This window comes from Anomalospiza imberbis, chromosome 3, assembly GCF_031753505.1.
Source record: "Anomalospiza imberbis isolate Cuckoo-Finch-1a 21T00152 chromosome 3, ASM3175350v1, whole genome shotgun sequence".
In the NCBI taxonomy this organism is placed as follows: domain Eukaryota; kingdom Metazoa; phylum Chordata; class Aves; order Passeriformes; family Viduidae; genus Anomalospiza; species Anomalospiza imberbis.
The window spans coordinates 52,714,210-52,738,511 of record NC_089683.1 but is presented as its reverse complement, the minus strand read 5'-3'; the positions used below and the strand labels follow the sequence as shown (position 1 = coordinate 52,738,511).

At 42.0% G+C, this 24,302-nt stretch overlaps 1 long non-coding RNA gene across 3 annotated transcripts in view; it reads right to left on the bottom strand.

Moving 5' to 3' along the window:
* Window positions 1-24,302, bottom strand: part of LOC137470759 (uncharacterized) — a 63,455-nt gene that overhangs the window by 30,328 nt on the left and 8,825 nt on the right. The gene's annotated exons all lie outside the window — the stretch shown is intronic.

The window sequence follows — 24,302 nt, the reverse complement described above, 5'->3', positions numbered from 1 at the left end:
CAGAGAGACGGTGTTAATAGGTAACCAGTATACTCTACTTCACCCTGGAAGAGCCTGGTTTTGTCTTATGTTAACCACCTACAAAAGGCTACATACAAAAAATCCACAGACTGCATGGGGATAGAAGAGCAAGACAATCAACCAGAACCTTACAGTTTTAATATACAAATGTCATGGCTGGACACAATTTAAGAACAAAGTTACGTTTTCTGTCTTGGAAACCTTAGCAATTCCTCTTGAGGCCTTGACCAGATTTGTCTGGTCAAGATTTCCCTGCTGCTTTTTGCCAAGCTTCTGCCTTAAATTAGAGCGGGTTTTTTCTGCTGTCTTATCAATCCTTTGTCTTCTTGCCAGAAAACATCAGAAGTGCCCTGTAGAAAGGAGGAATCTTATCTGTCTCTGCTTACTGCATAGCTAGAAGCATCTAAATTGGGAGCCAAATTGTCTATTAAATTCTGAGGGTTGAACATGAAGATGGTTCTTAAAAATTGTGTCTTTTCTTGCTAGAAATTCATTGGTTCTATTAGCCTCTCAAATCAGACCTGTCCTGTACTTAGCAAAATCTAAAGCAATTGTAATGCTGCTCAAAAAGAGAAAGGCAAAAGTGGAAAAGAAATGTTTTGTTACTAGTGCAGCTCTCTTAAAATCCTTCAGCTGTCTTCCATGCTTAGAGGTCCCTGCTGAGTTGCATAATCAGAGAAGTTCCTCAGATTCCTTGTGAATGTGACTGATTCCAACTTTCTAATTCAAAATTAAGCCTTGTATAGCCTTTCCATCACCATCTTTGAGAGCAACCTCTGATGAGTCTGTGAGGATGCCTCAAAAGTCTCTGCAGTCCCACACTGTAACAAAGCATATATGAATGCCCTGTGAGAAGGAATGCAAGCTCTGCTTCATCAATTTGCACCATCCCATTGGGGAGAATAAAACTCTTACATTTTTTTTTTGTTCTATAGAGTTGTCTTTACTCTTCTAATTACAACTGCATTGTTGAGCAATCAAGTATGTGATTTCTAACAACCCCAGACAAGAGCCATTGACCCAGCCTCTTAAATCTGGCTTGGAGCAAGCTCTTTATGTTGCTCAACTCCTCATCTGATCACGATATACACAGGCAGTTCCATGAAATACCTGCTTGTCCTCTTAAATGCAAAATTCATTGCTTTTCTTCAAAACTGGCATCCCAGTACATTTTGTTGCTCTTTGTCATGGCATGCTATATTTAAGACATTTCATTTTTAAAATTTCTTATTGTGTTGCTGTTTTGCTGCCATCTCACTGTAGCTAAAAAATTACTCCCAGTAACAGCAAGTCATGTTCTCCTTGATTTTCTTTCTTTGTTTTTTTCCTCGGGGTGTGTTGTCATATATGAAAATGGGCATGTCAAGCTGAAAAATTGCCTGTAATCCACCCATTCATCTTTAGTGCTTCAAATTCCTGCACACTTTCCCTGTGGAAGTTTCTTCCCATATTACTCTTTGTTTTCTTGATCAACAGCTTGTAAATCTTCTCCACTTTAGCACTATTCAGGGCTCTTCATTGCCTCCTTGCTCTCTGTCCCCTACTCTCTTCTTCAGCAGCATTCACAGTTTATTGTATCTGCAAAAGTCCTCTCCTCCAAGTTTGACACATCTCGTTCAAAATGTGACCATGACCAAGAGTTGCAGTTTGCTCATTAATTGGTCACCTGCAACTATAGCAATGATCCTTATGCAGTCAATGATGAAAATTATTATCTGTTTTTGTCTGCATGTATTCCTCTCATCTCCATTTCAATATTTATTATCAAATGCAGCTCTCCTGGTCTCCACTTACAGGCAACAAAACAAGTACCCTTTGCTCTAGCTCATCCTTTCCCTTCTTCTCAGTCCTCCTGGTTCCCTTGCTCCTTGGTCTCCCTGAGTTCCTACTCACCACAGGGTACAGGGTTGCTGCCTGTTGAAGCAACAGTGCTCTTAACTTTGGTTGGTAAATCTTTGAGTTTGGCTGTCTTTGGGTAGCAATTTTAGCCTCCAGGTGCAAGGAAGGAGCACCAGGTCACCAAGATGCTTAGAACAGAACCTCTCTGCTCTCCCCCATGGGAGGCTGCATCCATCTCAACAGGGATGTGAGGGAAAAGTGAGATCTTTTCTCTCCCTCTAATTCAAATATCCTCAAAATCAGACACTGCCTTCCTCAGCAAGTAGGGGTGTACAGCCCACTCTGGTGGTTCTTAGCAATGAAAGTCAAATAATTTTTTTTGATTTTTCAGGCATCAGCCAAGCCCAATCCTCTAAGTGTGGAGCTGGCATGTACATGAGTGGCTGATGAGCTGCATCAGAAAAGCTTGACCAGGACACAGAGATGTGGCTGTGGGTAAGTCTGATGCAATGGTATGATAAGACCAGACCACAGGTCCCAAACTGGCAAAGGAAATGCAATGGGAGTGAAAGTTTGTAATGTAAGGGGAAATGTCTTATCCCTTCCACCAAGGGATGAGCTCACATGGAAGGAGGAGCATTGCTGCTGCCCTCAGCATAGACATGCTGAGTTACAGTGGTCTGATTTAGACATCTGTGGAACAGAAGATTCAAGAGAAAAAGCTGTGAGTGGATCACTCATATAAAATTAATTTGTTACAGAATACAGACTTACTAAAATTGTAGCTGAAATCCAAAACACAGGGTGTCTGAGTCTGCATCCCAGTTAAGTATCATATATATCATATACATCATACATGCCTTTAAAAGATGCAAACTAGTAAAAATCTGAAGGCAGAGTGACAGAATTTACTCTGCACATATGGAAATTTAAAGAAAGAAATTATCCATTGTGAATATTACAATACAGCATTTGCCAATATGGTGGGCATATCCTCTTAGCATTTAGAGTAACAAAAATAATGAAACAACCCTACACTTAAATTCCATTCTGAGTGTTTAATTATATTAAATTTGAATTTATTTTTTCCTGCTTTGAATTCCTTGACCCAGATAAAAATTCCAGTAACCAGTTTCACAAAGGCCTGAGTAAGGCATGGAGAACGGGAACCATTGTTTTTATATGATAGTTTCACAAATAGATGGGCATGTCTTTGAATGGGAAACTAATGGGAATAATAAGCATTGCCTTCTGGGAATATTTAACATGGAGATTTTAAGCTGATCTCCAAGAACACAGCTATGTGTCAGGTGCTATTTTCTCTGTTTCTACACATAATTCTGCAAATGTGTGTTGGGCTACCGTGGAATAATTTACTCTCATACTCCCTTATCTAAAATGGTACTTAGTAGTTTAGATCAGGACCAGTTCTGTAACGTCATCATTCTTTTTTATCTTAGGATTCAGTTTTAATAAAAGGTTTGCAGAGGTGGAGGCACCTGGGGTGTGTAAGGCAATGTGGGAGAGGAAGCTGGAAGGGAGCATGTAGACCATTTTTGGTTTCTCCTAGGAGCAGAGATGACAGCTGGGATTTGTGTGCCTAAGCAGCGTCTAATGTGGGAATGCTCACCAGCAAAGTGCCATGCCACAGGCTACGGCATAAGACATTGAGAAATGAAAGGAATAAAACCATGTAAAATCTGCAAGTTACTTAAAATGTAAGGAAAGAAAACTTTGCCTGTCTTACACAAAATACTTACAAAAACAAGCCTTAAACAAAAGGATTTTTGGAAGTATTCTCAATAGATTCAAATGGCATGCTTCCAAAGTGTCTTTTGAAAATAAGGAAGGGCAGATTTATTGAAAGGTGCCTGTAGGGGGAGATGGTTGCCCGGGAGATTGGCAGTAAACATTTCATCTCCAGGTCACCAGCTCAAGCCAGCTCGGCTTACTAGTGGTCAAAAGCCTACTGTATTATTGTCATTGGGAAAGGACATGAATCATTCCCGAGTCTGTGGAGACATGAAAATGTCTGGTTCAATAACATATATAAATTATTTTCTTAGAATGCTTCTGGGGATGAATAAGCAGTGCCAGGACTTGGACTTAATGATCCTTGTGGGTTCCTTCCCACAGGATCCAGTATATTCGGTGATTTTGTGACTTTCTGGATGTTTAGAAAAATACTAGTCTAGAAAATACTAGTAATTTTTATTTCAAACAAATCAACCCATTAACTACATAAAATATACATAAGTTTTCCCTTCCCTTCCCTTCCCTTCCCTTCCCTTCCCTTCCCTTCCCTTCCCTTCCCTTCCCTTCCCTTCCCTTCCCTTCCCTTCCCTTCCCTTCCCTTCCCTTCCCTTCCCTTCCCTTCCCTTCCCTTCCCTTCCCTTCCCTTCCCTTCCCTTCCCTTCCCTTCCCTTCCCTTCCCTTCCCTTCCCTTCCCTTCCCTTCCCTTCCCTTCCCTTCCCTTCCCTTCCCTTCCCTTCCCTTCCCTTCCCTTCCCTTCCCTTCCCTTCCCTTCCCACATTCTTTCATTTGCTCATTCTTTCTCTTATTCTCTTTTCCCTCCTGTCTTTTTTCTTTCTTTCCTTTTAAAGAATAATTTCAATTTACTTACGAAGTCACTAAAAGAAGACATAAAATTTTAAAGGAAGATTTTATCATCTGTTTTCTTTCAAAGTATTGGAATTTTAGGAAAAAAAATACATTTGGGACCATTTGTCTACTAGAAAAACAATAATAAACAAGGTACTAAACAAAATGTTTTGCAGCAGCCACTGTCTGAAGTGTGCGGCAGCAAGGCATGATATGCTAAAAGGAAACTTGATCACATTTGATTCAGGGTGATGTCTTTCATTAATCCACTGGAGAAGGGAACAAAGCTTGAATGATTTTTATTTAATAACAAACAGACAATAATATCAACAGTGCTTCCCATTTAACTTTTGGCAACCATTAATAAGTGCTGTGCACATACCCGAGAAAAAGAGACATTTTCCCCATTTGGTTGGTTTCATCTTTTGAAGCATGTCTCCACCAAAAAGCAGATTTCAATTTCCTTTGGGGACCACAAAATACCCAGCTCTTTTCCTCTCCCTCACTGTGGTTAGAAGTTTATTTTTCAGTTGTGGTAAGTGCTTTGCACCATATTTATCTGCATGTTGTTTGTTTTAGGAGTGGAGCACAGAACATACAGACTTCTACCAGGGGAAAGACTAACAAGCAAAAGACTGCACAGAAATAGTTTAATGAAATTGTTATGGGTAACCATACTGGTTGAATCAGAAAGTCTGCAAGAGTCTCTAGACCGTAGCTGAGGAGCTGCTTCGGCAAAAAATATGTGTCTGAGGCTTGCACACAGGCCCAACCAGCAGTGAAGCTGGGCTGTCCTTGTTTTTTTTTACCTAACCCCAGGCAAGTCACTTCCCTTTACAGAAGCTTTGTCCTCATAAGGCAGATTTGCTGTATAATTTCTGACCTTGCTTCTCCCAGTGGCCTTTCACATACACACTGGTCTTGCAGTTTTATACTGGTGCAATGGCAAATAATTGACATTGACGGTTAAAGTGCTAAATCTCATGGAAAGCAGGCAAGGTGTCCTAGGAGAACTCTCAACTTCTGTAATTTGTGTGGTGATTCTACCAGCAATTTTAATAATTACAATACATTTCTAATTGATTTGCAGTTATGTAAGGCTTAATTGGATTTGGCCTTCTTTTGGAGGACATCAGAGAGATGTGGAAGTGATCTCTGTGTAGTGAGATTAAGAGGTTTGTCATCTTTTACTCTATGTAGTCTGAGGCAAAGAGAGAAAATTATAGTTAAATCAACATGAAATTGTTTGTTAAGTATGTTTGCTTGCATATGCCCATTTTTCACATTACTATATTTTTCTTCCTGAAGATTTATCTGCACGAATGGAGAATAAATATTGTAAGGTTTCTCTAAGTAAAGGCTCAGCAGTTTGGGAAAGAGGATTTTTATCAACTGTGTATATTTATTTATTATTAACATCTCTTCAGTGCAGACACTCCATAAACAGTTGAATGAGATGACCCAGAAGATGTTTCTATATGGAAGCAGGAAAGAAGCAGAAAAAAATACATCCATGTAAAACTCACAAGGAAAGATGCACATGTTTCTTGTTTGTATGTAGAAAACTTACTTTTCTTAATTCTTTTATTTGCTTTATACATTTTTGCCTTGAATTTGCTCCCTCAGTTACTGGCCTTTATTTTCCATGTAAACACTGGCAAATTTTGCAGCTGTAGTAATTTTCATCCCAGTTTCCTTCGAGTATCACTCTCCCATCTTCTGTAATATTACGCTGAATCAGAATAAAATCAGTGTGTCTCAGTCTTTTCACAGCATCCCTCTTATACATCGCTACTCTTTTTCTGAAGTGCTGTATTCCAAATGTATTTTTATGAAAATGCATTTTTGTATCTTTTTCTAGAAATCCTGCCCTGTTTTGTTGTTGAAGTCATCTTTCATCCTTTCATCTTTACCTTTTCTGCCCTCCCTGAGTTATTTCACCTGTGATGCAAACAGTACAAAAGATTCTTTGCCTTCTATAGTTGCCTGTAAGGGTGTTGTCCTCATGCAGACCTGCTTTAGGCAGCATCACCAGCAGGGCAAGGGAGGTGATTCTTCATCTCTGCTCAACTCTGATGAGTGCTGCCTCCAGTTCCAGACTGCCCTCTACATGAGAGACAGGAGCATCCCGCAGCCAGCCCAACAGCGGGCACCAAACTGGCTGTGGGCTGTTGCACAGGACTTTGGAGGAGAGGCTGAGGGAGGCTGGACAGCCCAATGTTTCACCATCCTCACAGGAAGGAATTTCTTCCTAATATCTAATCGAATTCTGTCCTCTTTCAGCTTAAAGATATTGCCCCTCATCTTACCCTTACACTCCCTGGCAAAGAGTTTCTTCCCATCTTTCCTGCATATCCCCTTTAAGTACTGGAAGGCTGCTGTAATGGCTTTCCAACAAAACGTGAATTTGTTCCATTGAAAATGGGGTCTCTTTGTCCATAGCTGAGAAATCTTTGGCTTTCATTAGTTTTTGGCACATGGAACATTTTGGAAGAAAACATTCTATTTAATTAAATAGAATAAATGGATAGAGAGCCTGAACAACGAATAAAATATATTAATGAAAATGGATGGGAAAATAAATGGACATTAACTGACAGGGCTACTCTGTGGCATTTTTCAAATCTCCAATCCAGTTCATTTTCCCTGCATTGTTTTTTGGCTTGAGTTTTGGGGGTTTGTTTCATTTTTTTCCCCCATGTACTTGCATGTGTGTATTGGTACTTAATATAAGCCTGCAAAGAAATGTCATTTTTAAAATGGAAAGAATGGAATTTTAACAGCTCTACTTACCCTGACAAAAGCCATATTCCACAAAGCACTTTCATCTAGATCCCTGTTTAAGCAGCATTGAGAAGTACTAAAGGTTTATGGAGGCAAAGATGAAATTAACTGATTTTTTGGAGGGGAGGGTGTAACTAAAAATGAATCACATAAAACAGCCTTTACAGGTTTTGCAAAATCACTTTGCAGGAAAACTCCCACTGATATCAGTGAAAGCCTTGACTGAGTGTAGACTGAATTAATATTAAGAAATGCCTGCAGTAATGGCAGGAGTGTTTTACTGCAAGCCTATAACACACTGTAGAACATACTGGTTTAGAGCCATTTCCAAGTTTTTAAAACCCGCATTTAAAATAGTGATTATTTTGCAATACCTAGTTTCATGTCAGAGGGATTTTAGGAAAGTTTCGTGCTAAATTGTGACACATCATTATTAACGCGAAAACTGAACCCCCTTTCTTTCTTTCACTTTGTTATGTAAACATGGACCACTGTACTTCTTAGTCATAATATGAAAAAAAGTTCCCTGACAAAGTGAAGCTTCACCGAACCATTCAGAGCAGTGGCTCTTGCACGATTCCGGCTTACTGAGCCTCCCCCCAGCTTCCCGGCTGCTGATCCGGGGTACCCATCGGCGCAGAGCCGCCGGCTGCAGCGCTGCCCTCGGCTGCGGGCTCGTCGCCAGCAGCGCTCAGCTTCGGCTGCAAGGCTGGTGTGGGAGGCTCGGCAGGAGCACGGCGCTTCCCCGCAGGAGTGGGTGGCAGGAGCAGGCAGCAGAAGCGCTGCTGACCTGCCCCGAGATGAGAGCACTTCCCCCAGGGCAGAGACGTCTACAGAGAGCAGCGGCCGATGCCAGGCACGATGAGGCTGTCCCGTGCTATGCTCCAGCTCTGCGTGAAATGGCAACGTGGGTTTCAAATAGCACGGCTTTGGGTTTTCATCCAGGGTGTGTTTACACACAACCCCCCAGCTCGTTACAACACCAGTTGGGACATAACCTGGGGCTTTCTTGCTCAGGAAAACAGTACATGGCTTCCAGCCCGGAACCCGTCAGCTGCTATAAACTCTGCATTAAGCAAAGATGCTGAATAATATAAGTACTGTCAATGATGACAGGCCAACAAAAGCAAGTGGTCTACAACCTAGCTAGCCTAAAGAGACCTGTAACTTTAGCTGGAAATGCCTGCAAGCAGGAAGAGCTTCAATAGCAATGATGGGGATATTTTGGTATTCAGCTATTTTTGCAGCATAGTGGTTATTATATACACATCTAAATTGTTTACACCGTTTACATAGCATTTTAACAAACACGTGATACTATATCTTAGAAGTACTTTTGCATAGAGAAATTGACTAGTGAGTTCTGGATCTTAGCTGCAGGGTGCTATACCCCATTGCTTGATGTTTGGCCAGTATTCTGCTGCCTGCCACGCTGCCTGAATGAAGAAAACTTGAGTAATGAGTCTGATATCAAGTCAAATTTGTAGCAAGGGGGAGGTCTTATGTCTCCAGTTAATGGGAATGTTAGCCCTGGGAGAAAAAGTCATTTCCCTCTCCTAGGAATCCTAACTCTATGCCAATGCCTTCTCTGCAAGACCAGCATTGTCTCAAGCCCTGATTCTAATCAGAGACCAACGCAGAGTCTCCCTTGTTCATGCCCAGCTCCCTTTCTCCAGCAGCTCTCTTAAAGCAGCTAACAGTGTCAATAGCATGTGCTGCTAGCATGGAGCTTTTGCCTGCACAAAGGCCCTGTGTAGGGTGTACATTGGGAACAGACCTTTTGCCTAAAGGACCCTAGATCTCTCTTGTGGGCATCTAGGGCTTTCTACCATGACAATAGCAGTCACTATTGTCAGTCAAAGCTATTTAGCTCGTTTTGACATTGCTTCAGGACTCTGCAATGAGAAGATAGGATGCCATATGCTTCCCAACAGAACAAAGGAAAATTTAAACATAGACCACTGATTGAGTAGAGTGTGTTATAAAGTTGTGAGTTTCAGTACACTCCACATTACTTCTCTGACTTAATGGTCCTGGGAGAAAAGTTTCCTGAGACTCTTTCAGCAAAACAAACAGCCAATTCACTGAAGTCAGAAGAAAGTATTACAGATTGAAACCTGCTGAGGGTATGGGGATATTCCCCTCATCTGACTGAGAGGAAGCAGCTATTAAGCAGCATTAGGAAAGAGTTAGAAGAGCCAAGTAAAGATGTGATTGCCTCATATGATTCTTTTCTACTTCTGGAGTGCTGGGGTAAACATGATGTCAAAGGGCAATATTCGACATCCTCCCTGTATAAAGAGAGCAACTACCTAAAATATAAAGCAGCAGCACCACGTTCAGTATTTTCTGCTAAAATTGAGAGAAAATTAGGTTTATCCAACTTTTGTTACTTATTCTGGAATTTGGCCAAGTTAACAAGGTTAATCTCACTCTTGCCAAGTCTATGTCACAGGGTATGCATGTGGTCAGCACCTTGGCAGCTACAATGTACACAGCCTCTGTTTAGATAATTCTTTTCATACACATACTGTAAAAGGGCCTGGCTTTTACGTACAAAGTAATTGTGAACCGGAATGTACTTATTGCATGAGTGCAGCAAAATATTTCTGGAAAATTATTTTCTTCCTCCCTGCTAATCGGTTAAAATCACATGGGATAGCCAGGGTGTAGTGCAGATGGAAATAATCAGGAAAATATTCAGTTTCCATAGGAGATTTATTTTTTTTCCTCAAAGCTTAGAGTTTGACTACTCTTATTTTCATGTTCGCCAATCTCTTACAGCAAAAGGTTATCCTCTTCTCCTAAGAGCATATTGATTACAAGTTTTGGACTTTGGGTTTGAATTCAATAGAATTGTTGACTTTTTTAGGAAGAAAACCCATGTCCTGCCCAAAGTGAACTCTTCACAGACTTCAACTTACAATCAGTGGAATGAAAGTTGCTCCTCCTGCCAATGATTCACAGCTCCCACTTCAAGCTCCTACTTTGAATCTGGGGCAATGACACTAAAGTAGGTGTGTAAGGTGAGGCCAAATGAATTCTTTCCTTTGGTTCTTTCTGGTGACTAATGAGCCATCTTGTAGGAGATTTGCTGAAGCATCTGCTTGTTTTCAGAGATAACAGTTAATATCCAGATAAATGGTTTAGACATGTACAAATAAAGCAGGAAAGTACCATTCCTCATTGCCACTTTATGCCTGATTGACCCCTGCCTTTTGGCAAGAAAAAATATCAAAAATACCACAAATCTCCCTGACTATTCCTTGTACCAAAAGGCTGTCCTCATGCTAACCCACAAACAGAGTGTTCCAGAAAGAAGGCATTTTGGGGCAAGCTGAGGAAGAGAGACAAAATGCCTACAGGAATTTCATATGCTGGTGATTTTGTAGAGGGTCATTCCAAAAGGGAAGCCAGCTGGGGTTACTGGTACTGTACCAAGTTGATGCCTATCAGTCCTTAAAAAAAATAATGTCATTATCCTTGGCAGAGGGATATATTTCCCTCTTATCTTTAACATAAGCCAGTATAGAGGAAAATGTACATAAGGGAAGGCATGACAGATGTGAATCACCTCTATTAACTTGCAAAAGTCATGCACATGTGTCAAAACAGCATATTAAAATGGATTAGCCATTCATACAAATAAGAACAACATGTGCATTTGTTTTAGCTAGGATAAAAATCACAAAGGCAATCAATTCTTGTACAGCACATGTGAAAAAAATTCTTGGTGCAAACGACAGCGTACCCCAAGTGTTCAGACATGTGTTTCAAGTACGCAGATTTTTTTTTTTTTTTTTATCTTTCAGGTTACTAGTTTGCTCCAGAAGGCCATGAGAAACCACAGCTTGAAGGGAGACATAATGACTTTACACTCCCAATGTATTCTCTAAAGTCACTATTTTTTGTCTTGAGCTTTTTTCCATGTGGATTTGAATCCTACTCACAGAGCCATGCCAAAATGACTTTAAACTACAGTACAGTAAATACAGTTGTTTGGATAATAAATTTGTATTGGGGCATGTTTTTTCTCCCTGACTCTTTTTAGCTAGACTTTCACCATACACAGAGCTGCCACTTAGCATGCACAGAGCACATTTTCTACCAGTTGGACTCCCACTGTCAGCCATGCATGACAGCCATATTGACAGATGGACTATATTTATTTGGTAGGTTTTGGGCCAAAGAAGGATATTACACCTTAGATGAGCATAAGTATTTTGTTATTAGCACATAATATTCCCAATATTTTTCCCCCTTATTGGTGTTTTGTTTCAGAGGTGACAAGAAGCATAATTTGCTCATTGGTTTTCATATGCAGCAAAAAATTTTTGGTTGTCCAAGAGTATGCAGCATTGTCACGTGAAAAAAATCCCAAAACACCGGGGTAGAAGAGCATTATATCTCTTGGTAAAGATATAAACTCCAAAATCACTTTCATAAACTCAGCCCCCTCCCCTTGCCTTACAGCCTTCTGAAAAGTTGTCAGATAAAAAATGGGTAGACAAAATCAAAGTGGTCAGTTCTCCCTCAGTTCCTCTGGCAGCTCAGCACATCTACACATTGCCCACTCTTAAATTAGACCCCAGTGATCTGCTTATTTCAATGTCAATGACAACCTTACCGAACTACACTGTTGCTCTGGAAAACAATTCAAAAAGCCTGAGATATTTTGGTCACACATTGGGTTGGTGTCCTTGCAACTGCAAAGATGCTGCCACAGCTGTCCCATGTTTTCAGCATAGAAGTGCCCTAGTTTCTCTTCTGAAGTAGAAGCACTTATGCATTGTGCAAATTCCACTGACACACAGCTCTGACAGGTCATGCTGTCTGCTGGTGGAGACAGGCTGCGTGTCAAGGGGAGAGGGAAGCCTCAGGAGTTACTGGTGGTTTTTGTTGAAAGTTGGCTCTATTTAGCCCAGGGTAAACTGTGGGAATGAGATGTAACCACAGTGGCAGCTATCAGGTTATGGCCATGTGCAGATTGCTGCCCACTGCTGTTGAGCCAAATCAGCTTTGCCACTGGTATCAACAGCAAAGGACTTGATTCTCAGGCACCTGCTGATAATTCACTTGAAATATTTGACTTGTTTTCAAATAATGTCTCTTTTCAAATATACTTAAGTCGATCACTTTCATGTTTCCCTTTAAATGCCAGAACTTAAATGAAATAAAAACTACCTCAGCCATCCCTGAGCTTCTTTGCTTTCACATCGTTCAAGGGTGGAAAGAGTTTTCTGTTTTAATTAACTGGAGAATAAAAATCAGTATCCAGCTGAGATGTAGGGTCTCTTTTTTCCTGTGGAATCAATTCTCCCACAAAAAGTAGATGTTTGTGCTGGAAATGCTGACTCACATGAAATCAGAAGACTGATCAGGGATGTCATGACCACCAGAGATTAATATTGCATTAATTCCTTGAGGCTGAAAAGAAGGCACAACAGTCAAGCCCCTTGTCCTTGGACATGTGCTGCACTTCACTGCTCCCCAGTTTCTCCCTTCTTTCTCATATTTCACTATGTGAGTATATATGTGTGTGTGCATACACATATGTGGGGGGGGGCAAACTGTGCTCTCATTGTGCTCTGTTTCCTCTGGCAGTCCTGGCCTCTTCTCTGCTGCCTGCGCTGCTGTGCGTGCCAGCAACATCGATGCACACTCAGTGAATTATGCGGAGTCGCCTCCGAAGCCAAAGGAGGAGGTGACAATTGGTGGACATCTTTCTCTGCCTGACAACATATGTAGAAACAATCCAGCTGAACAGATTTGTGTCTGTGCTAAGGGGACCAGCAGATTATTTTTGCCATTTATTGGCTTGAAAGATCAGTATTTCAATGCCTCCCTGACTAGAAAGCTATTGGGCTCAAAATCCTGAGAACATAAGAACTGATCTTGGAAAGTGGTGTTTGTGCCTCCTATTTTTCCATCTTTCTCTTCAGCAGGCAAAGAGTATGGGCAATGTTGAAAGGAGAGGTGCAATAATGCTGATAATTTATAAACTGGCAATGGGATGCAATTTATAAATCAAGCAATTGCCATTGAAGTTTCTGGAAATCCCTGTAACAAGTATAATTCTATATGAAATTTTGTCTTCCTCCTGTCTCAGAGAAATCTCAGCTGGTAATAAACAGAAGTGGGCTGTAGTTCACAGAGGTGTCCCCTTCATTTCAGGTGGAACCACAAGGGCAAGAAAGGGGCAAAAAGGAAATACTGCTGCTTCAGTAGTCATAGCTACAATTCTCTGGTGTCAGTATCAGATAATGTCACATCTTTCAGGATCTGGATTATTTTTCAACTCTTACAAGTGTTGAAAGGTTACAGGTATTTTGTCTAAAGCAGGATGTGCAGGGGGTAGGAGGAAGAAGCTGTCCTTCTGCCAGCCCCTGGTGTGGGAGCAGACTGCTTGTTCAGGTACTGGCCAGTGAGTTTCCTGTCAAAGGCACTCATTTTGCTCTAAAGGTCTCTCAGTTTGCAGGGGAATAATGTTATTGGGGTGGACTTCTACATGTGATAGCCTGCACTGTGCCTCTGAGGCCCTGCCTTCTCTAGGAAAAAAATAATTAGTCCTCTGGGCTCCCTGCCTTAGATTAAGCATCCCTAGGGGAGTAACCTTCATGCTGGCCACAGGGTCTCCACAGAATCACAACTAGCACTATCAGTAATGGTATTGCCAAAAGGCCCTCATCACTAACCCTAATGCCAACCCCCAAAGCAGCAGAGATGCTACAAACCTCTCCTGGGCTGCTCTTGCAGAATTTTGAGCACCCCTAGGTGGTGTGGAAAGACCAGCAGACAGGTTTTCACTCCAACTGCCTTTGCAGGGGAATTGTGTTAGAAAGCAATTGTTCTCCCCAAACCTTGGGGAATAGTCTTTTTCCATTACAATCATTGTAAAGGCACTGACCTAAATGCAGTGGTGCTTGCACACTGAATGCACAAGCAGCTCTCCAGTATCTCCTTGTTTTTGAAAAAGAAGCTGCATTTTGAAGCAGCATGTCTGGGTACAGGCTTTTTGGGCAATTAAAGGATATGTAATATACAAATGATATTTTCTTTGATAGAATAAATCCTGGTGCTTTTAGGAGAGCCAGGAGAAGTTATTTTTAATTTCTGCATTTGGCCAAACACCAAATCTTATGAACCTGACAGCTCCATATGAATGTTTGACTTGCCATGTGATTACTCAAGTGCTTCAGCTGGGACATGCTTCACCATTTTCCTGAATTTGGTGTCATACAGGCAATTACCACGTCCCCGGCTGCCATGGAAAATATAAACTTTCTGCTGCCCAGATCAAACTGGAGTCTCTCAACTGTGGGATGGCACAGATTTGAATTCCTCTTTGCCTGAACTGTGAGCGAGTTGTAATCACAGGGGTTCGTATGATGTCATTAGTGTGCATTTTGTAGGGCAAAGAGCATGGTTTTGGTTATCTCTTAACATGTGAAACATCACTCTCCCCACTGTTACAATGTTATAATCACTCATCACATCTGTCCCAGAAATGTTTGTACATAGAAATTTAATCTTGATATTTTTTCACTAGTAGGCAGTTTCATGTCTGCAATATGCAGATTTTATACAGAATGGGAAATCTTGAAAAAAAATCCCATAACAGAAAGTAAAAAACAGAGAGATAAAGAATATAAGAAAGCTTGGTGCTGTAAAATAAAGTGTTTTTTGAGGTAATCATGCTCCTTGTAGTAAAATAAAAGTTCTTTACCTCTGACAAGTAGAATGACACTTTTTTTTTATTATTATTCAATTTTCTCTTTTATCATTCTTCTTTCAAAAGGAGTCACACTAAAAAAAAAATTTCACAGAAAAAAAAAGACTTGGATATAAATAAAGATGAGGTACAACAGATCGGGGACACATTAACTTCCAAATGTAGAAAAGAAACAACCACAAAAAGTTCAAAATATTTTATGTTAACATATCAATGAAAGGAAGTTCTAGACTATGATCTTTTTCAAGATGCTTCCTAAACCCGGCCTGGAGCTCAAATTAAGTCACATTGTGTACTTGCTTGGAATTTTTAAATCCAGGTAACTAAGAGGGCTTCAAAACACCTTTTTATTCATGTCTTTTTAGTGTTAATTTAGAAATAGAAGGCATTACTTTTCCAAGACAAGAAAAATTTTCTAAAGCAAACAAAGTTTTACTGCTCCAAACATTACTTATTAACCATCCTACAGGAATCAAAAATGGTAAGTAGGTGTAGTAAAAAATCCTGCTTGTTTTGTCTATTCACTTGAGGTTATTTGGGTATATAACTGCAAAGCTATTTTATTAATCTAGCCTGGGTATGATGTACATGCCAGACAATTCTTAGAGCAGGAGGCACGTGCAGCTACACTGGGGGATCTCTGCCACCATCAGGGAGAGGCAATTTCTGCTTCTTGCTGCTATTGCCACTTCTTTCACAGAGCATCCCCTGCAGCATTCACACACAGGCTTCACACCTTCCAGACACACAGCCATAGCCGCACACAGATACAGACGTAGGCAATGTACAGCCCACAGATCATTGCCAGTACCCAACCCATTCTGACTGGAAAGGTCATTACTACATATGGAAGGCTCAACTAGACTGAGCAAGAAGTGATTTATTAGCCCCATATTTAAATTTAATCATCATAATCTAGGAAAAAAGTGCTGTCATTCTTTTCAACAAGGTTGCTCTGGGTTTCTCTGACAACAATCTTAGCTTTGCAACACACCTGCCTGCAGAGAAACTCCTATGGTCACTTCTGATGGCATCTTGAACTCTGGCACAATTTCTTTTGTCATAGATTATTCAACAATTGTAATTATTTACTGCCAGTCATATTATTCCTGCACTTTCCATGGATCCTACAAACAACATTTGGTTTTTTTAGGCACCAGTGGTTCATCTGACATTAACTGAAGTCAGATGAAATTAAGTTTGTTGTTAAGAAGTATCCAGAATGGATACTGGGCTGGGCTTTTTCTGAAATTTAGTGCAACTGCTAGAATGACAGGTCAGTGCTTGATATTTCAGAAAACCTCAGAAATAAATTCTGCAGAGCTTTCTGCAAGTCTTCTTAGTTTTGAAGACAATGGAAACTTGAATGCTTGATATTTTTGAGCAAATGGAGACAGGTCAGCTCAGTGAAACCTTTCCAAGTAAATTAAATTCCTTCAAAAACATTCTGACAAAGTCAGGGTAAGAGACAGACCACAGTCCCATCCTCAGTCTGTAGAACTGGGGCCCACATCACATGGTGCAGGAGCATGTGCCCCCACCAGTTAAAGAATGGAAGGAGCCAAGCTCTCATAGCCTGCCTCTGGTTAACCTCCTCTTGTCTCAGACACATCTGTTACATTTTGATCACAACTTCTATCTTCCTCTGCCATGTTTCTGTATTTTCCAGTAGCCTAGATAAAAGTAACCAATCAGTCTGAAAATGTCTCCTAGCCTTACACAGTGTGAAGGCAGGGAGAACATTAGTGCCAGCCACTGCAACAGTGATTTCAGTGATTTTTTTGTCCATGTTACTCCAATGGCTGCTATCATCCAACCCCTCCACAAGCCTCTTTCTGCTTTAGCCCATGCCCCTAACTGCACTCACAAGGCTCTGGAGGGTCTCCAGGAAGGCTTTCAGCAGTGCTTTTTCTTCCTTTCTTTTTCTTTCTTCTTTCTCCTTCATTGTCGTACTCAGATAGTGCACTGTGTGCCAAGTCTCAAGGTGGGAGCGAAGAACAAGGAGAAAAGGGAAAAGAAAGGAGAGAGATGAGTGAGCATATAGAATCCAGGAAACATATTTTGAAACTAAATATGAAAGCAAGACACACTGGGGCAGCTACTGGGTTCATCTCTGCCTGCTGCCCTTGTGTGGTGTGTGGCAGGAGGTCACGCTGCCACACTGAGAGCAGTTGTAGGAACCAGCTGTGACATCTGGCTTCCATTGAGGAATCTGAACACTGGACCCAGACAATGTTTGTTTTTTCTTGCTTGAGCACGAATCAAAGTTTTAATTAAAGAAATCTCAGAGATGCTTTCAGCAAGACTGCCCAGGGTCAGTGTGCAGAGGGTGCTTTTTCAGGGATATGAGCTGGTCGTGGTCCAACCCACTCCCTGAGGTTCTGGGTGTGTTTTGGGGTGAGGGAGAAGTTGCAGAGCCTAAAGCAAAAGGGATCAATGACACTCAGAAAGACCCTATCATTGTCTTTGTGTACATGGAGGCCCAGACTCCAAGGAACAACCATTGCCTCCTCTGTGCCTTCTCGTTTTGCCAGCAGCTATTCCCATGGCTGATCAGCCTCACTGCCCTTCTCTTTGCAAAATCATTCAATCCTTCCTGTGGTTCTTCCATCCTTTAAAGCCAATCTTAGGACCTCCTCTCCCCATTCCCAACAGAGCCCACCAGAGCTATGCCCTCTGACACTACTGGCTGCAGCTCTGTTGGTGCTTGGCTACCACTGTAAACTATTAGTTCTCCAGCTTTTGTATTAGGCAATATTTTTTTCAAATAATTGTTTTTCAGACTGTTAGTAATCCTTTAGGATAATTTCTGAAATAGAACAATACTATTCCCACTTCTGATTAGTCAGTGCCAGCACAATAAAATATTTCAAACATATCAGATCTCTAGAAACCCCTTAAATTGGTTTCCAATCCCCATTAAAATTGCAGCAGCAGTTCATCTCTCCAGGGCTATGCTGGTTTGGAAAAACACCTGGCACACATCCTATTCCTTCAGTGCAAAGCACACCCTGTACAGCTGCAGTTTAGGCAACAACTGAGAGTCACAGTCAATCTGTAGCAACAACTGAGAAACAGAAACCCAAAGCAGAGGAGGAGTAGGTTCGTGGGATCCCTTTCTACAAAGAATGGTATTAAAAGGCATTAGTCTGTTTGATATAGCTGAGACTTCTAGAGTGGCTGCTGGCTCACAGCCACCCATGTGCCCTATAAATCTATTTTTTCTTTTTATGTGTAAATGATGTAATGCTCACAAACTTCCTCAGTCAGGGTTCATTATTTAATTTCTCAGGTGGCTGAAGTCATAGGCTTTGTGGCGTCTATGACCACCCACAATGTGGTCTCACTGCCCAGAAATGAACTTCCTCTTAGACCTTGGATTCTAACTGGTATCTGCAGAATTATAAGTCCACTGACCACTTCATGTCATGGGAACATTTTGGAAAGCATGTCTGGAATGATAAAACCATTTTGATCCCGAAATAATATGTGTGCTTAAACTAAGACCTTTTCTGATAGAAAAAAGACAACTAAAGCCAAGTTTTGACATGATACCATGTTAAGATAAACCCAGCTTTCATAAGCAAGTATCTACTTGGAAAATAAAATCCACCAAGCATGATAAAATCCTTGCTTCACTTAATCTAATATTCCAGATTATCAGAATTTTATCCCAGATTTTCTTTACTAAATGAAAGTGCATCTTTACTAAAGTCACTGGGCTCCTAAATAATTCCTGGGGGTAGTTATCATCAGTGGAGTAATGAGGATTTATCTGTCTCCTTTGCCCTACCTATTAGTAATAATCATATCTCATGCTTTCTTTTAATACTGCTAACTCACATCCTTGGTGTTGTTTTACCTAAATATAAATCCAAGAAGTAACCATGCATGAAAAACAGTTTCCTGGGCACAGAGACTTCCCTACACTGGTCCAGTTGGGCCTGAGAAATTAGTCTTCTCCATAATACTGCCTAGTGTCATGGTACTGAACCCCGTCGTTTTCTGATAATATCTGCAATCATTCCCTTTTTGTGAAATTGAAATAATGTGCCTTATTAGCAGTTAAAATAAATTTAATGGAGTGGTATAAAGGACAAATTATTACTGTATAAACACTGATCAGCATTCCCCAAACTGCATAAATCCTTAAGGTCTGAAAGGGTAATCTTCACAAATTTTTCATGAATCTAGAATCAAGTACTTTAAAAAAAATAGATGAGTGTGGTCCAAAACACAGCAAAATCTATAAAGATTAACTGCATCTCAAAGACATAACTTCCTCACTGCTAGAGTTGGGATTCTTACTGAAGAAAAAGAATACAAACAACAGTAGATAAAAGTATGTATTTACATAGGAACACAAATATATTTGCAAATACATTACATGTTTGCAGGCAAGTACATCAATTATTCCCATCTCTAAGAAGGGTCAGAAGGAAGATCTGGGAACTACAGGTCTCTCAGCCTGAACTGAGTGCCAGGGAAGCTCATGGAGCAGAACAGATTGAGTGCAGTCCCATGGCATGTGCAGGCCAGCCAGGGGATCAGGCCCAGCCAGTGTGGATTTGTAAAAGTCAGTACCAACCTGATCTCCTTCTATGACAAAGTGGCCCAGTTAGCTGATGCAAGAAAGATTGGCTTGTATCAGAAATCCCGTGGCCAGAAGGACCAGGACCATGACCATCCCCATGTTCCTCAGTTCTGGTGAGGCCACACCTTGAATCTTGTGTTCAATTTTCAACACTTTATTGCTAGAGAGAAACTGAGGCACTGAAGTAAGCCCAGAGAAGGGCAATGAAGATGGTGAAGGGTCTGGAGCACAAGTCCTATGAGGAGCGGCTGAGGGAGCTGGAGTTGTTTAGCCTGGAGAAAAGGAGAGTCAGTGAGACTTTATCGCTCACTACGGCTGCCTGAAAGGAGGCTGTAGCCAGGTGAGGGTCACCCTCTTCTCCCAGGTAATGAGCAATGTAAGTAGAAATGGCCTCAAGTTGCACCAGGGGAGGTTTGTATTGGATATTTGAAGAAATTTCTCCCATCAAAGGAGTTGTCAAGCATTGGAACAGGCTGCCAGGGGAGCTGCTGGAGTCACCATCCCAGGAGTATTTTAAAAGACATGTAGATATGGCACTGAGGGACATGATTTAGTGGAGGACTTGGCAGTGCTGGGTTAGGGCTTGGACTCAATGATCCTAGAGGTCTTTTACAACCTATACAGTTCTATGATTCTATGATTCATTCTACAACAGCAGTAGAGTAATATGAGAGAATCTTCAGATAGTGGTTATTTAATTTAAGCTTATATGCATCATAAATATTAAAAGAAGAAAAACCAAACCATTTTCTCACGGAAGAAAATCTGATTAAGTGATTCTTTCATTTACAAGGTTCTGAGTGACTAAAACATATTTTTTATTTTCTTCAAGAATTTCAGTAAAAAGCTAGCGCCATGAGAAAAATGGATGTTCAGGCTGTAGACAATAAAAGTGGCTCCTATCTTTTCTCAGGATGAAAATGCTCAAAGAATATTTTTGGACAGAATGTTTCCATCAAAGAGTCTCAAACCAACCTTTTATTTTTCCTCTGTTGAATATAAAACAGAAATTAAAATTAAAGGAAATTTTTGTCCTCAGCAGCACCTTTTGACTCAGAATTTTAGCTGTGGAAGAAGAGGAAAGATCAAAGGTTTATTTGGCATGTGAAAGCAGATTAAATTATTTGCTCCCAAATATTTCTTCATGTATTTTTATTCAGTCTTTTCTACATTGGATGGCTATTTTCCAGGGTTTCATCACTGTAAACCTGTTCCAAATATTGCAAAATCCATTTCCACAAAGGGCATGAACAGCGACTTTGAAAAGAGACACATGCTCTGCAGGAGGGCAGGTACCTAGGGAGGTCATCCCTGTGCCCAGGTCCCAGATTCAATGGCAACACCTGGCCAGCTGGAAAAGTCACCTCACTTCAGAGATCTGCAGCTGACATCCAGAAAGCTGCACTGTGATGACAGCCAGGCCCAAACCCTCTCCTGCACACACACAGGGTCTGCTGCTTCCCAAGTCTTGAGATGTTAGCCTGGACCCCAAGGGTTTCATTGTGCAGGCCAAAAACTCAACAGCCAAGTATTGCAGGCTGCTGCCGGGCACCCTGCATTCCCATGAGAAACTCGCAAAGTCGGATGAACTGCGTCACAGCAGCCTGCAAAGCGGAGGCCTGGTTTAAAAATACTGCCTAGTGCTGATTTCCCAGGCCATATATAGTTCACACATCTCAGGGTAGCAGGAAGGAGCTGCAAAGACACACAGAGACACAGAGAAGGAAGAAGGCAATGAGAGACGCGACTGCCAGTGAGCAACAAAAACAGGTTAAAAATAGCTTGGGCTGCAACAGCTCCCTCCTATCCTGGGAGTATGTGGGCCACTGGTCCTCCCTGGCCTCTCTGACCTGTCTCTCAGCTGCCTATTTTCTGCCAGGAGGAAAGGGCAGGAAGGAAATTTTTGGTTCCTGTAGGCAGAAGAAGAGAAAATGACAGCCCTGCTTGTTTTGACACTGAGCAGGGTCCCCTGGGCTTGCACAGACACCTGGCCAGTGCTGTAAGCTTGCCCTGAGAGCATGTGGAGAGCACAGGATTGGAATGCCTCTCTCACATCCCGCAGCAGCAGCAGGCATAACCCCACGGGTGCCACGCTGCTGAGATGAGGTGCCAGCAGAAAAATACACTTTGATAAGGGCTTTGAAACAGGTCTCATCTTCCCCCCACCATCATTTGAACATTGAGTCCTGTTATGGAGTCAAAGCTAAGCTGGCCAAGCCTACTCTAGTAAATTAAGTAAAAAGCAAAAAACCCACTTGTTCTGTCCATTGCCTCTTCTCCTCCAAAGCCATTGCCAAGGGAAAGCAGCCATGTGCCAAATGGAGTTATCCATCTGCAAAGATCTTCCCCCTTACTTCTCCTATACCAGTCCTTTAAAAGGAAAGCATGAATATGAAGGTGTGTGCCATCCAGGATAGGATGTGTGACCCTAGACTCGTGGAATCTCCTTGCTTGTTGAGATTTCCAGTAGCCAGGTGAGCACTGCCTGACCTGTGGCTTGTGTGGGAAGAAAGATATGTTGGTATGTCTCCAGGGCCCAGGCAATTCCTCATGGGGCCAGCTTAAATTAGAGGGCTAGACTTTCTTTATTTTATTCCTGGTCATTTGCATCTTGTAGATCTGGCTGCCTCAGCTGCAAACAACTTCTGTCAACTCCTAGATGCTGACACGAGGCACTGAGAGGGGTCCAAGCCAGAAGTCCAGATTCCAAACATCACTGAACTTTGGTGAAGTTCAAATCAGAGCACACATCTTTAGTGAGAAGAGGAAAGCTGTAACATGATCCTAGCCCTGGGCAATAGAGGTAACACTCCAGTGTGGTCTGAAGGTGACTTCCAGAGTATGTGGTGTGGAGCAGAGCAGAGGAGGAGAGGGAAAAACAAGAAGGAATTTTTCATATGTTTAAAAAAAAAGTTCTAAGGGGGAACTAGATGTCTGTTGTCTGTGGGAGGGTGAGGAAGGTTGCTGACAGAGTAAAGGGGGTTAAGAGAGGTGGATGAACTCTGAATGGAATAAGGAGTGATACCAAAGAGCTCTGTAGGCTGTCAGAGAGGTGTCTGTGAAGGACCAGAAAGACCAAGAATGCCAGCATTCCAGGAGAAGCCCATCATAGTACATCTGCATAGCTATGAGATCTTGAGACTAAAGATGCATTCAGGCTCATACACATCTCTGCAGTGCTCTCTGCCTGCCTTTCATGTGGATCAAAATCATCTTAATGCCTCACCTCCAGCTCTGTTTGCAGGGGAAGAATGCCTTCAGTGAGAAGGGCAGGGCTGGGCACTGCTTGTGTCCTTGTGGGGGACTGCGAGCAGCATCAGCCTCTCTGCATGCTGCCAGCAGCACCCACACCAGCATTTCCAGCTTGTGGGGCAGTGTGGATCTTTCCCTCTGGAGCACAAGGAGCTGTGTTCTGCTCATCTAGCTCTCCGTGGGCTTGTGCCTCAATTTAGCACTTGGGCTTGCAAGAATCAAAGTTGGGCACTAACCACACCAGGGTGCAGAAGTAGAGATGCCTTTGTCACTCCACGTCCAAATATGGACTCTTTGATCCTTATTCCCAGAAAGGCTCCCTGGATGGCCAAAGAGAAGCAGCAAGCAGCCTAACTGGGTTCCCCTAATTCTGTATCAGTGTGCTGTGTGTGATTAGATACACCAGTCTCTGTGCATCAGAGGAACCAGTTTTAACCTGAATTTAGAGGGCACCAGTCTGCAGGACTGGGAAGCCAGCCCCATCAGATTACACAGGGTTAAGGTTTAAGGTCAGAGCAGCGCACAGCTTAAGGCAGCAGCAGCTCAGGCCTTGCTTGCAGGAAGGTGGGATGACAACCCCAAATGTGACCATGGATGGGGTGTGCATGCAAGGGTGACTCTGTGTGCCATGCCTCTCCCATGGGCCAGAGGAACAAACTCCTTTTCAATATCTAACCTCCCTTCAGCCAGCTGATGGTGGCCGGTTAGATGGCTTTTGTGCCATGCTGTGACACTGGCCACAAAGAGTAAAGGGTTGCTTCCTGGCTCTCGCTTCCTCAGTTAATGAATAACACCACTAATTAACTGACAGTAACATGGAGCTATTCTTGGCCATAGGTAGATCTTACTGAGGTCATACTGGTTGTGGGTAATGTAATTTATTACCTTATGAGACACTTTGGGATACAGAATGAGAAGGCCACTTGGAAAGTGCCAAAGCAATAATCCAAGTCAGAATTTTCCCAGCAAGGTAATATGTTCCATACTTGGTCTGCCTCTGAGAAATAAAGCATCAAAGTTGCATTGGCTCTAGTGGAATGCTGTAAAGATTTCCAAATACATTGGTGAAAACAGAGGACTACTGTGCTCATGAGGTGGGTCCCTCTTTGGAGCAAAAGAAGTGCAAGGCATTTTGTTTTTCTTAAAGCAGCTCTGAAGACAGAAATCCCACATGATGGAAAGGCAATTGTCTGCCAAAGGGAAGTGCTGTGCTTTGGGCAGGCGGACAGCGCAGCACGAGGTCACGCCATCTGGCCTCTGTTAGGGCTGGAGCTGTACTCTAGCTGAACTCTACCAAATTAGCTGTACATGATGCTGCATTCCCTCCTTTCTCAGAGGATCAAAGTAGCTGGATCCATTCCCAGCTTTCTGCAGATAAGCAGGTCACAGGACTAGTTTGCACCTCTATGCTGCTTGTAATACACTGTGTTACAGATTCCTCTGGATTTCCTAGTTTGTGCCCATATACACTACATACTG